General features: G+C 44.0%; 1 long non-coding RNA gene and 2 other non-coding genes across 3 annotated transcripts; 2 read left to right on the forward strand and 1 right to left on the reverse strand.

Annotated features, from left to right (window-relative positions):
• The first annotated feature begins 659 nt into the window (after window positions 1-659).
• Window positions 660-766, forward strand: LOC111769830 (U6 spliceosomal RNA). The gene has a single exon (XR_002802640.1). It is a non-coding gene; the product is annotated as a U6 spliceosomal RNA (small nuclear RNA).
• A 1,011-nt stretch (window positions 767-1,777) lies between these two features.
• Window positions 1,778-1,884, reverse strand: LOC111769832 (U6 spliceosomal RNA). The gene has a single exon (XR_002802643.1). It is a non-coding gene; the product is annotated as a U6 spliceosomal RNA (small nuclear RNA).
• A 337-nt stretch (window positions 1,885-2,221) lies between these two features.
• Window positions 2,222-10,246, forward strand: LOC138918741 (uncharacterized). Its single transcript, XR_011428452.1, has 3 exons — window positions 2,222-2,966; window positions 3,050-3,313; window positions 6,991-10,246. It is a non-coding gene; the product is annotated as an uncharacterized lncRNA (long non-coding RNA).
• The last annotated feature ends 952 nt before the right edge of the window (window positions 10,247-11,198 follow it).

The following is an 11,198-nucleotide window of genomic DNA, read 5'->3' on the forward strand; positions in this document are numbered from 1 at the left end:
GCCGCCGGGCCCGCCTCAGACGCGCCAGCCCGACCTGGTCGTCGAGGATCCTGGAGACCCAGGAAGCGGAGCCGCGGCGCGCAGTGTGCACGGTCCCGCCTGGACGCTCCGCACGCGCCGACGATGCAGACATCCCAAAACTCTCACGGCAGTGCGCACGGAGAGTATTAGGGGATATTAGGGAGCTGCCTTAACTATTCGAGGCGTGATAATGGCTGGGGGACTGCTTTTTTTTTTTTTTTAAAGTACTCAGCAGAGGAGCTTTAAGCGGGAAACGACATCTCTGAGCCTCGATCTCGCCCCGCCCCCGACTCCCGCTCCCAGGGCCTCGAGGACGCCGCGCCGGGCAGCCCCGTGCCCGCCGCTCCCGGCATGCTCCGCGGCTCGAGCACCCAGTTACGGGCTCAGGGCTCCCACGGGCCCCTTACCCAGGCCGCCTCGGGCGCTCATTTGCATGTCCCGCCCGACAGGTAAACCCGGCAGGTTCATCGCAGCCTAGCCATCAGAGCACCAAACGTGCGAACCGCGAGACGTGATCCCGTTGCGTCAAGTGTCCCTGACCATTCCAAGTCGCCGGGAAGGCGGGCAGGCCGGTCACCGTAAGTAGGAGAGGCGAGAGCTCGCCGCGCCTTATATAGCCTGCGGGCGGAGGTGGTGGCGTGCTCGCTTCGGCAGCACATATACTAAAATTGGAACGATACAGAGAAGATTAGCATGGCCCCTGCGCAAGGATGACACGCAAATTCGTGAAGCGTTCCATATTTTGGCCCAGGCCCCGACCTCCTGACCCCGGGCTGATGAACGCAAAGGACTGGGGGCTACGGAGAGGTAGCTCTGGTGTGGCCCGGGTGCCGAAGACACCTGCGGCGTTCTGCGGGCCTCCCACCGGGTCCTCACGGCCGCCGGGTCTGGGTTCTCTTTTCCGGTTACCTAAGTAATCCTAGTGTCTGCAACCTAATGGTTGTTTTCATTGGTTAACATCTCCTTTTGATTTGGGCAGTGACCTTTTAATTACATCACCCATCACGGAATGGGTCCGATTTAGGTAAAGCGGCATTTCCGAGTGCTCCTAAAGGCCAGATGACAGCAGGCCTACAACCCGGCCTCAGGAGGACTTGTGAGAGTAGATCTGGATGGCCCTGCCGCCTCCCGCCAGTTTCCAGGTGGTCCTGGAGCCCTGAGACCCAGAGGCCCTGGCACGTTGATCCAGCCGGTGTAACGCTCCTTGGTGACAGCCCCTGGCTTTGTGCAGCTCGCAGAGAAGAGGGCGGACGCACTCAGGTTCAGAACGACCGAAGGATGTCACAAAGGAGGAGCAAGAAATGTGCACTAATGTCGCACACTTCTTTTAGTGAGGATTCATTAATTTAGCAATAACTTAGTAATTGAACACTTTAGAAATGATTTGGTGAGGACTCTTCGAGCAGTTCAGGTGCCAGGCAGTCTTCTGGTGAACAAGAGCCAACCGATCTGGGCCCCTGGAATTTGTCTTGTTGAGGGAAACAAGACCCAAAATAAGTCGATTTCAGAACTTTTAAGTTCATTGAAGAAAAATGCAAGTTGACATGTTCCCATTGCCAAGATATGTAGAAACGACATATTTGCACATAAATTTCCCGATATAACGCAGCTTCGTTTTCATCTCATTGATTGCCCTACAGGAATATTTCTATAGCGAAAAATCATAATTTCACTGTTGAGTGTCACAGCTTGTGTTCTCATCCAGATTGTTTCTTCCGAGCTGATGAGCCCGGGGTCAGGAGGTCGGGGCCTGGGCCAAAATATGGAACGCTTCACGAATTTGCGTGTCATCCTTGCGCAGGGGCCATGCTAATCTTCTCTGTATCGTTCCAATTTTAGTATATGTGCTGCCGAAGCGAGCACGCCACCACCTCCGCCCGCAGGCTATATAAGGCGCGGCGAGCTCTCGCCTCTCCTACTTACGGTGACCGGCCTGCCCGCCTTCCCGGCGACTTGGAACGGTCAGGGACACTTGACGCAACGGGATCACGTCTCGCGGTTCGCACGTTTGGTGCTCTGATGGCTAGGCTGCGATGAACCTGCCGGGTTTACCTGTCGGGCGGGACATGCAAATGAGCGCCCGAGGCAGCCTGGGTAAGGGGCCCGTGGGAGCCCTGAGCCCGTAACTGGGTGCTCGAGCCGCGGAGCATGCCGGGAGCGGCGTGCACGGGGCCGCCCGGCGCGGCGTCCTCGAGGCCCTGGGAGCGGGAGTCGGGGGCGGGGCGAGAACGAGGCTCAGAGATGTCGTTTCCCGCTTAAAGCTCCTCTGCTGAGTACTTTAAAAAAAAAAAAAAAGCAGTCCCCCAGCCATTATCACGCCTCGAATAGTTAAGGCAGCTCCCTAATATCCCCTAATACTCTCCGTGCGCACTGCCGTGAGAGTTTCGGGATGTCTGCATCGTCGGCGCGTGCGGAGCGTCCAGGCGGGACCGTGCACACTGCGCGCCGCGGCTCCGCCCCTGCGACTCCAGGATCCTCGGCCGCCCCGCCCCCGCCTCTCCTCGGGCCGGCGATTTACTGAGGAAACGGGATCTCTGCCCTGTGGGACGCCCGAGCCCTCGCATTCTGCTCAGGCCTTACTGATGTTGTCGTTTGATCTGTTTCTCTGTCCTCCATGGTTCTCGGAAATTCATAGTCCGCTTTAAAGGCCTGAGGAGAGCCGCGCTCGCTTTTTCGAGCCTGCGCGCTTCGTCGGGAGGGCAGCCCGGTGGAGGCGCCTGGCGAAGCGGGGGCTTCAGCGGAGGTCGTCAGTCCGACCCCCGTTAGAAGGGTTCCCACCAAACCTCCTAATGCTTTGCGAATACACTGCGGGTCTCGTTTGTTTGTTTTTAACCCTTGGCTCACGAGCTGTAAGGATGTAAACCCAAGGCCCTTGGTGTCCAAATTCCGTGCGCCGAGGAACAAAACTGAGAGAATAAGAGCAGGAAAAGACACAGAGAGAGAATGTCAGTGTTCTTTGAGTCTCTGGATCGTTCTATCCTCTCCATGCTTTGGCTCCGAGAGCTAACCAATTACCTTTCCCACGTAGGCTAAACTGAAGCTGTGTTTCCGGCGCTGCGCCGCTGAGAGGCTCTCCTGGAGCCGCCGCGGGTGGGCCTGGTTGCTGGGTCTCGGGCCCCGCCTCCCGCACCCTCCGCCCCGCTTCGGTGGAGGCCGTCGCGTCTGAAAAATGGCTCCGCCCACCCTCGTCTGTGTTGGAATGCAGACTGATGTGTCTCTTCTGGATGGTTTCTGAACGTCGTTTTCTGTCAGGCAGGTGTACTGCCTCATCCATTAGGACAACGTGCCAGAGGTGTGCGAATTTCACGTGTTGGATTTCCTTACTCTCTTTTCTCGTTTCGGTTACACAGTTGTCTTTTCCTCCAAATTCTTGTGTTATCCTTCAGTCTTTTCCTCCAGTTTCTTCTTCCTCCATGCTGAGCCGCTCCCTGTCTACACTGCGTACCTCGCTAAGTGAACGCGTTTACCCACTTCACCTTCTGCCTTTGTCATCACGCTCGTGTCTTCACGCTACACATCCGTAACATTAAAACTCTATTGGCTTCTGCTAAACTAAAAAATATTTAAGTCCCATCTTTGCATTTTGACAAAAACAGTTCTTGCTCTTATCACCAGTTAAGGATATGTAAATCTCCAGTCACTTTCTGAGGGGGAGATAGTGTTCTTTACCACATCTTTTGGAAGTCATATCGGAAGCTTTTCAATCGTTTGTATTCCGAGTTAAGATATGACTCATATGGGAAGAAAGAGTCTCAAAAGGCATTGTTAACAAGTTGACTTTCGGAGACATTGATTTAAAGGATTTTTCTCAGCTTATCCGATGTTTTAACAAGAAAAGCAGTTTTATTTTTATATTCTGGAAGATTTGGAGTCTACTACCAATAAATGCTGTCATAGTAATTTCCACTATTTACATTAGCAGTGGAATAAAACAACTATCTACGTTTTCTTAGTGGTGCATAAAACTGTGATTCATATAGAGATGTAGTATCTCATTTTTCAGAGACAGAAGCTGAGTCTGAGATAAGGGTGTAGTATTTCCCCTAGGCGGTACTGGCACTGGTCCTACCATCTTCTGGGGCCAAATCCATTGGTCTTTCCAACTGCACCACTTGTAATATTACCAGGTCATACTAGTTGCACCATAGGTTACAAAGAACAGAATAAAGACTTCCAGCCTACCATTTTACAATCACGTTTCTTTTTTTATTATTTAAAAAAATTTTTTTATTGTGGTAACGTTGGTTTATAATATTATATAAATTTCAGGTGTGTATCATTATATTTTGATTTCTGTATAGGTTACACCATGTTTATCACCCAAAGACTAATTACAGTCCATCACCACACACATGTACCTAATCACCCATTTTCCCCTCCTCCCTCCCCCCTTACCTCTCTGGTAATCATCAATCCAATCTCTGCCTCTATGTGATTGTTTATCATTGTTTTAATCTTCTATTTATGAGTGAGATCATACGGTATTTGACTTTCTCCCTCTAACTTATTTCACTTAGCATAATACCCTCAAGGTTCATCCATGTCATCATAAATGTCTGGATTTCATTGTTTTTATGGCTGAGTAGTATTCCACTGCATATATATACCACATCTTTATCCACTCATCCCTTGATGGGCACCTAGTACAACCACACGTTTCTGAGTTCTGCTCATTTGACTGCAACAACATGATAGCACACACTGATAAGTGGAAAGTCTACGTTAAGCTTTTTCTTTTTATTCACAGAAAGGGAACATTAAATGATGTGACAATTGAAACAGGCAAAAACCACAAGTTATTTCCTCTTCAGGAATTTTGCTTTAATTAAAAAGAAGAAGAAGCTCAACCGAAGTCCCTACATCTTCTTGAGCTAGGAACAGTTGAGTTGCATAGAACCACAGCATCAATGACCAGCTTTACCTGGTGTGAAATTGGTGAACTGCCCCTGGGGAACAGAGGTTATCCACGTGGGCTGTAGGTTGTAATCACCACGAAGCTTTTTAGAATACCAGTGCCAGAGCCCTCCCCTGAAGGTTCTCTTTGCTCTGTCTGTCTTTACTGTGAGCTCTCAGCCTTCACAGATCTGCTTCAGGCTTGTCAACCCTCTTGTTTCTTCCCTCTCATCTCCTTTCTTTTCCATCTGACACACTGCGCATCAGGTGAAGCCTGTGTGAGTTCCCCACCAGGCCCCTTCCTTTGCTACTCCCTTCCTTTTATGGCCATACCCCTTTCCCTCATGTAGCAACCATTTACTCCCCAGGACTCCTCCTAAATGGCCCACCTAAAGAACTCCAAGGATTTTTCACAGTTCACCGGTCCTGGGTTTTATTTCTTCAGGGCTCTGCTAGCTAACCCCACAAACTAAAATGAATCAAAGCCCTGTTTCCCAAACTTGCCTGGTGATGGATTCCTAGACCCAATTTCTTACAGTTTCCACGGGATTGATCTGTGCCAAGGGGTTCAAAGGATGATCCCGTATATCTCCCAGATGACTTGTGTTTTACAGACTACTTTTAATGAAGTGAGAAAGTCACTGTGGTTAGGCTGGTGCGAGATATTTGTGTGCATGGAGCCCTTTCACAGCAACCAGTGTTGACCAAAATAATCCATAACCAATCTATAAATGAAAATTTGGGTGAGTTTATTCTGAGCTGAAATCTGAGGACCATGGCCCGGGGCCTTTCTTCCCGAAGGAAGAAAGGGCACCAAAGAAATGAGGTGTACAGAGTGGTTATATACCCCCAAAGAGGGTGCTTTACATATGATTGAAATGTCCCTCCCACAATAGTCACAAGATTGCCCTGTCGGCACAGCGCTTGATGGACACAGCAGGTAGTGGGTCTGCCATCTTGGTGGGCGTAGCAGGAGGCAAGTCTATTGTCTGGAGCTGGGCAGTCACAGGTGAGCGCAGCAATCAGTTTCTAGCCTAAGGAAAGATGCTTAATCCTTAAGGAGATGCCAAAGTTGGGAGGGGGAGGGAGGTTGCACCTTTATCTCAAGGGCCTTTGCTCTTGCCGTAGGGAATCTCTAAAGCAGATATACAATGCATGCTCAACGGCCTCGGTCAGGCCCTTTTGGAAAGACAAGGTCAGGCCGAATTAGGTTTATACCACATGGCTTCCTCATATACTCCAATATATCCTATTGCTTGCCATTTTTATTTGTCACCAGTTTCCTTAATTTGTAGCAGATAACCTTGTGTTGTATTCCCTGGTGGGGCGGGGCGGTGGGGGGGGGGGGCAACATACTATCAGAGATGAGCTTCCTTATGTCTTGCCCTTACTACAAATTTACCTATATTTACACGCACTCCTATTTCCTCTCTTCTGGTTTCATTGGAGAAGTGTCCCTTGAAGGGGAAAAACTTGTGCCCAACTGAGGAACTGCGTCGTCTAGACTCTAGAGAATACCCTCCAGGGTTATCTGATTCCAATTCTATGGAAACTATCATACAACTCTGTAAATTGTAGATAACTGGTAGCAAAATAATTCTTGTTTATAGGCACGCAAAATCTGTCCTGACCAGTAGAGGTTTAATTGACTTCTCTCTACCACTGTGGAAGAAGAGAGGACATTCATTTCAACATTGCTTTAGTCCATATAAATTTGTGATTTTTGATTTCTCCTTTGAGTTGGTCACATTTTCCTTGTTCCTTCATCAGTTAATACATTCAATAAAATCTTTAACACATGCTTATTTTATATCTGTATGAGAAGCATGATTTTTATCTTTTTTTTTTAAATTGTCTTTTAACAGTTTGGAGGTCTTCTACTGAGATGCCCAATGGGTTCACCCAACAAAACCAGGAATACATTTCACCAGCGAAGTGCAGCTCATGGGCCACTTAAAGCCCAGACACATGCTTTTTTGATTCTAGAAGTGACTATAGAACTTTGCTAACTCTTTGTTTTTCAAGTTTAATATTGTTCTCTATTAATTTTGTGGTTTGTCTTTGTTTTGTTTACAGCAATAAATCATTGCCTACTGTTGGTAGCAATGGCTGGAATTTGGGTGTTATGGTCTGACCATTTGGTGAGCTCTGCACTGGATGAATCATTTGAAGAGATCCAGTGTCTGTTGGGTGAGACAACAGAGAAGCTAGTTTGTTTGCCTGTTCATCTATTTGGGCTCAAATCAATCAAGACTGTTGTGTGCCACCAAGAAGGTGAATAGCTCTTTGATATCTGAACTAGTAAATATTTTGCTTCTGTGTTTTCTCTTGACTCATGACTGAAATTTTAGAATTGAAGCTGTAAACTCTACATGTCTCTATGTCTGTAATTCAGAAAGGTCTCTACCTCTCATTGTCTGAGTGTATGATGTTTTTCTAAATCTGGATGGTATTAGATTATCAAATCTCCTAAATTAAAAAAGCCTTGTTCTGACTGGCTTATAAGCGCTTGTAAGTGAAATGTAGTATTCCTACAATTCTCAGAAAGTAAGGAAATAGAACTTCTAAGTTTTAAAATGTGCTGGGTTTAAAAAGTATTTTAAAAGAAATTAGCTCAGAAACATTTTAAGAATTCAAGTTTACACAATTTAGGTAAATCTTTCGCAAACTAAACTAGTTTAATAATTTGGTTTAATAAAAACAGCTATTTCTTCTCTGATTTATCAGTGTTACATGTAACACAAGTGTTTATTTTTATTACACTTGGGTATGTTTTTTCTAAATTATACAGGTTTACTGATAAGCTAGGATTACTTCTACTTAATGCTTGCTTATGAAAAATGTAAATTTGTATTTGACCCCATTGAATCTTTATTCTGATGAATTATTATTCCATTAGTAATATGTTCTATACTGTGTCAGCTTGAAGATAAATGTCGAAGATCTAGGTAGCCTACAATCTTGGATTGGTATTAAATTGGGTTAATTAACGGAAAATCATTGGATACCTAGATCATTTCTAAGTAAGATTGAATACTAAAGTATTAATTAATAAGCATAATTTTAACTTTATATACCTTTGCTTCTTATTTTTATATACTATAGAAAGACTCTGTCTGTGGGTCATGTTAATGAACATGTTGATTTTTGCCACTTTAGGAAGATGTATATGGGACATTAGCAACTGTGGAAAATTGGGTTAATTCATGAATTATTGAATTCATGAGCTCTGCTAGTCTGATAACATGCTGGGGTGTGACAGTTCACTTTATCCACCCCCCCAGTTTTCTCTACAAAACAGAAGTTATTTTGGTTAACATTTATGTGTTATAAATGGTTGAAACTACACTGAGAAGGAATGGTTGCAGAGAAATATAACTGTGTATGTGCTTCTGTTTTTTCAAGGAAAAGACTAGTTTTGCCTTAAAGCAGCATCGTGAAGTTTTTAATATTACTTTATTTTTCTTTTAATCTCTCTAGTATCTATAATGAGGTCTCCTCTTTCATTCCTGATGTTGGTAATTTGTGTTTTCCCTCTTATTTTCTTGATCTGTCTGGCTAGAATTTTATCAATTTTATTGTATTTTGCAAAAAACAAGTTTTTGGCTTCATTTTTTTCCTACTGTTCATTTCGATGTCATTGATTTCTGCTATTTACTATTTTCATCCCTCTATTTACTTTAGGTTTAATCGGCTCTTCTTTCTCTCGTTTCCTATAGTAGAAATTTAGATTTTAAATTTTAGATTAAACCTTTCTTCTTTTCTAATAGAAGCATTTAAAGCCATAAATTTGCCTCTAGGCAGTCTTAGCTACTTTAACTGTATGCTACAAATTTTAATGTGCTGTGTTTATATTTTCATTTAGTTCAAAATATTTACTTTCCCCTTTATTTTTTTTTTGGTCACATGGATTATTTAGATGCTTATTTTTAGTTTCCAAATATTTGGGGGATTTCCTAGGTATCTTCATGTTATTTTTCTAGTTTAATTCTATTGTGGTATCATTTCAATTATTTTAAATTTACTGAGTCCTGTTTTATAGCCCAGGATATGGTATGCCTAGTGAATGTTCCATGTGCCCAGGAAAAGAATGTACAGTTGTTGGCTAAAGTGTTATATAAATGTTAATAGGTCAAGTTAGTTGATAATGTTGTTCAAATCATGTATATCCTTACTGATTTTTGGTGCTTCGCCATCAGTTATCGAGAGAGGACTGTTGAAATCTCTAGCTATAATTTTGGAGTTCTCTGTTTGGCCTTTCAGTTTCAGTTCCAACAGTTTTTGCTTTGTGTCTTTTGAAACTCCGTTGTTAGATACATACACGTTTAGGATTGCTACGTCTTCTTGAGGAATTGATCCTGTTATCATTATGAAATGTTCCCCAACTATCACAACTACTAAAATTAATCAGATGGATTTTTGATGATTTATAAAAACATTTAAAATTAAAACACAATTTGTGTTTCACCAAAACTACATCTCCTTTATCCTGCTTTAATTTTTTCCATGGCAACTATCTCCATCACACAATTTGTTTGTTTTTCATCTTCTCCCACTAGAATAAAAGTTCTAAAGAGTAAGATGTCATCTGTTTTGTTCACTGCTGTATCCCAACTACCTGTCACAAAGTCTGACCTCAGTAAATACTTTCTGCCTGAATAATATATAAAAAAGCTGCAACAACTGGAAGAACATAATATTTCCATGACTCTACCCCATTTGCTCTGTGGTAAGATGGCCTCTGCTCACACAAGGCTATTTCAGAAATAGCTTCTACACCCCAGCTCTCCCGCTGCCCTTCTGCACAACTAGTGCCACAAAACAGTGTTGCTGTGGGTTCTCAGGGCCTCAGACATTAGTGAGATAACTCTTTGTTTTAGATTGTTCTTTGTATCTCAGCCGCCTCTCCTCTAGCTAGGATTTAGTCCTGAATCATTCCAGAGTGGTGAGTCTGAGTGACAGACACCCAGATCCTGGCCCCTCACCCTGGACCCCTGTAAGGAGCCTCCACTCACTCCTTCAGGAGGCTGTTCAGGCCCTCATATAAGACGGACTCTTGGGGCCAGCCTCACTGTTTCTACTAGTAGCTCTATATATCCCTGGGTTGTAAGGTGATCAGGAGTTTGGTTCTTATACCAAACCCAGCTGCATAAAGCATTTACATTTCACATCTCCTTACCACACTGTGGTTTCACTTCCCTCACCAACTCTGTTCATTCACATGGCTGAAGGTTTTTGTTTTCCCAGGAAATTTAAGCTTCAGAAAAACTGAAGCTACTCTCACTGTAATATTTGATAATGTAAACTGCAAATAAAACATTTATCAATCAAATCTTCCTCTCAGATTTATTTCTAAAGATCGAAAAAAAAAATCTCTTTTAATTAATTGTGATTTTTGGGTATCATGGAAGAATCCCTGCGTCTGAGGGTCAGAGTTCAAATTCCAGCTCCACCTCTTGGACAACCGACACCCTCTTGTGAAATAGGGATAATAATCATGTCTGCCCTGCTTGCCTCTGAGGGTTGACAGAAGGGTCATGAGAAATTCTTGGGGAAGCGCCTTGTGCGTTGCAGAGCTCTGCAGGTGTGTAAATTGCTGTTGTTGCCATGAGGGGCTATTTTCAACTTTAAGATTTCGCTACATCCTGAAGAGCACCTGCCTACAACTCTTAAACTTGGAGGAATACAACCCAGTATCCACTGGCTGTTACCTTGGAAACGAGGACCATTTAAAAACACTGGAAACGTAACTGGAAGGAAAAGCACACTTGGGGCCAATCACTTTTTTTTTTTTAAAGCTTAAAATATTGGGCACCTGTTTAAACATCCCTAATCACTTTTTTTTTTTAAATCCCAAAGCTATGTACATTTGGGTTGTCCTTGTTAAATACATGATGAAAATGAGAGAGACAAGATCTGGTGTCACTTCGGGAAAGTTAAGACTTAAAAGTCATACTACTTGTATCTACTTTGTACCTACTATTAGCCTATTTGTTTTTCTTGTTGTCTAGGATGCTGTCAGCAGGTCAGACTCTGTTCTTGGTCAGCTGTAAGAGTTCCAATGTAATCATCTAGGACTTCAGAGGAACAAAAAAGCATCCAAGCACCCAACAGTGTTTTTGCCAGAAAATCCTTCATCCTTGTGACAATGTATAATTCTGGTTCATGCTAGGTTCACAAACTTCTTTATTTCTGTATCCTTCTTTGGCTACTCTTTGTCTATGACCCATAACTGTTGATACCCCGAAGCCTTACTGCTTGGATCCTGCTTTCCTCTTCAATAA

The sequence above is a fragment of the Equus caballus genome, chromosome 1 (assembly GCF_041296265.1).
Source record: "Equus caballus isolate H_3958 breed thoroughbred chromosome 1, TB-T2T, whole genome shotgun sequence".
NCBI lineage: Eukaryota > Metazoa > Chordata > Mammalia > Perissodactyla > Equidae > Equus > Equus caballus.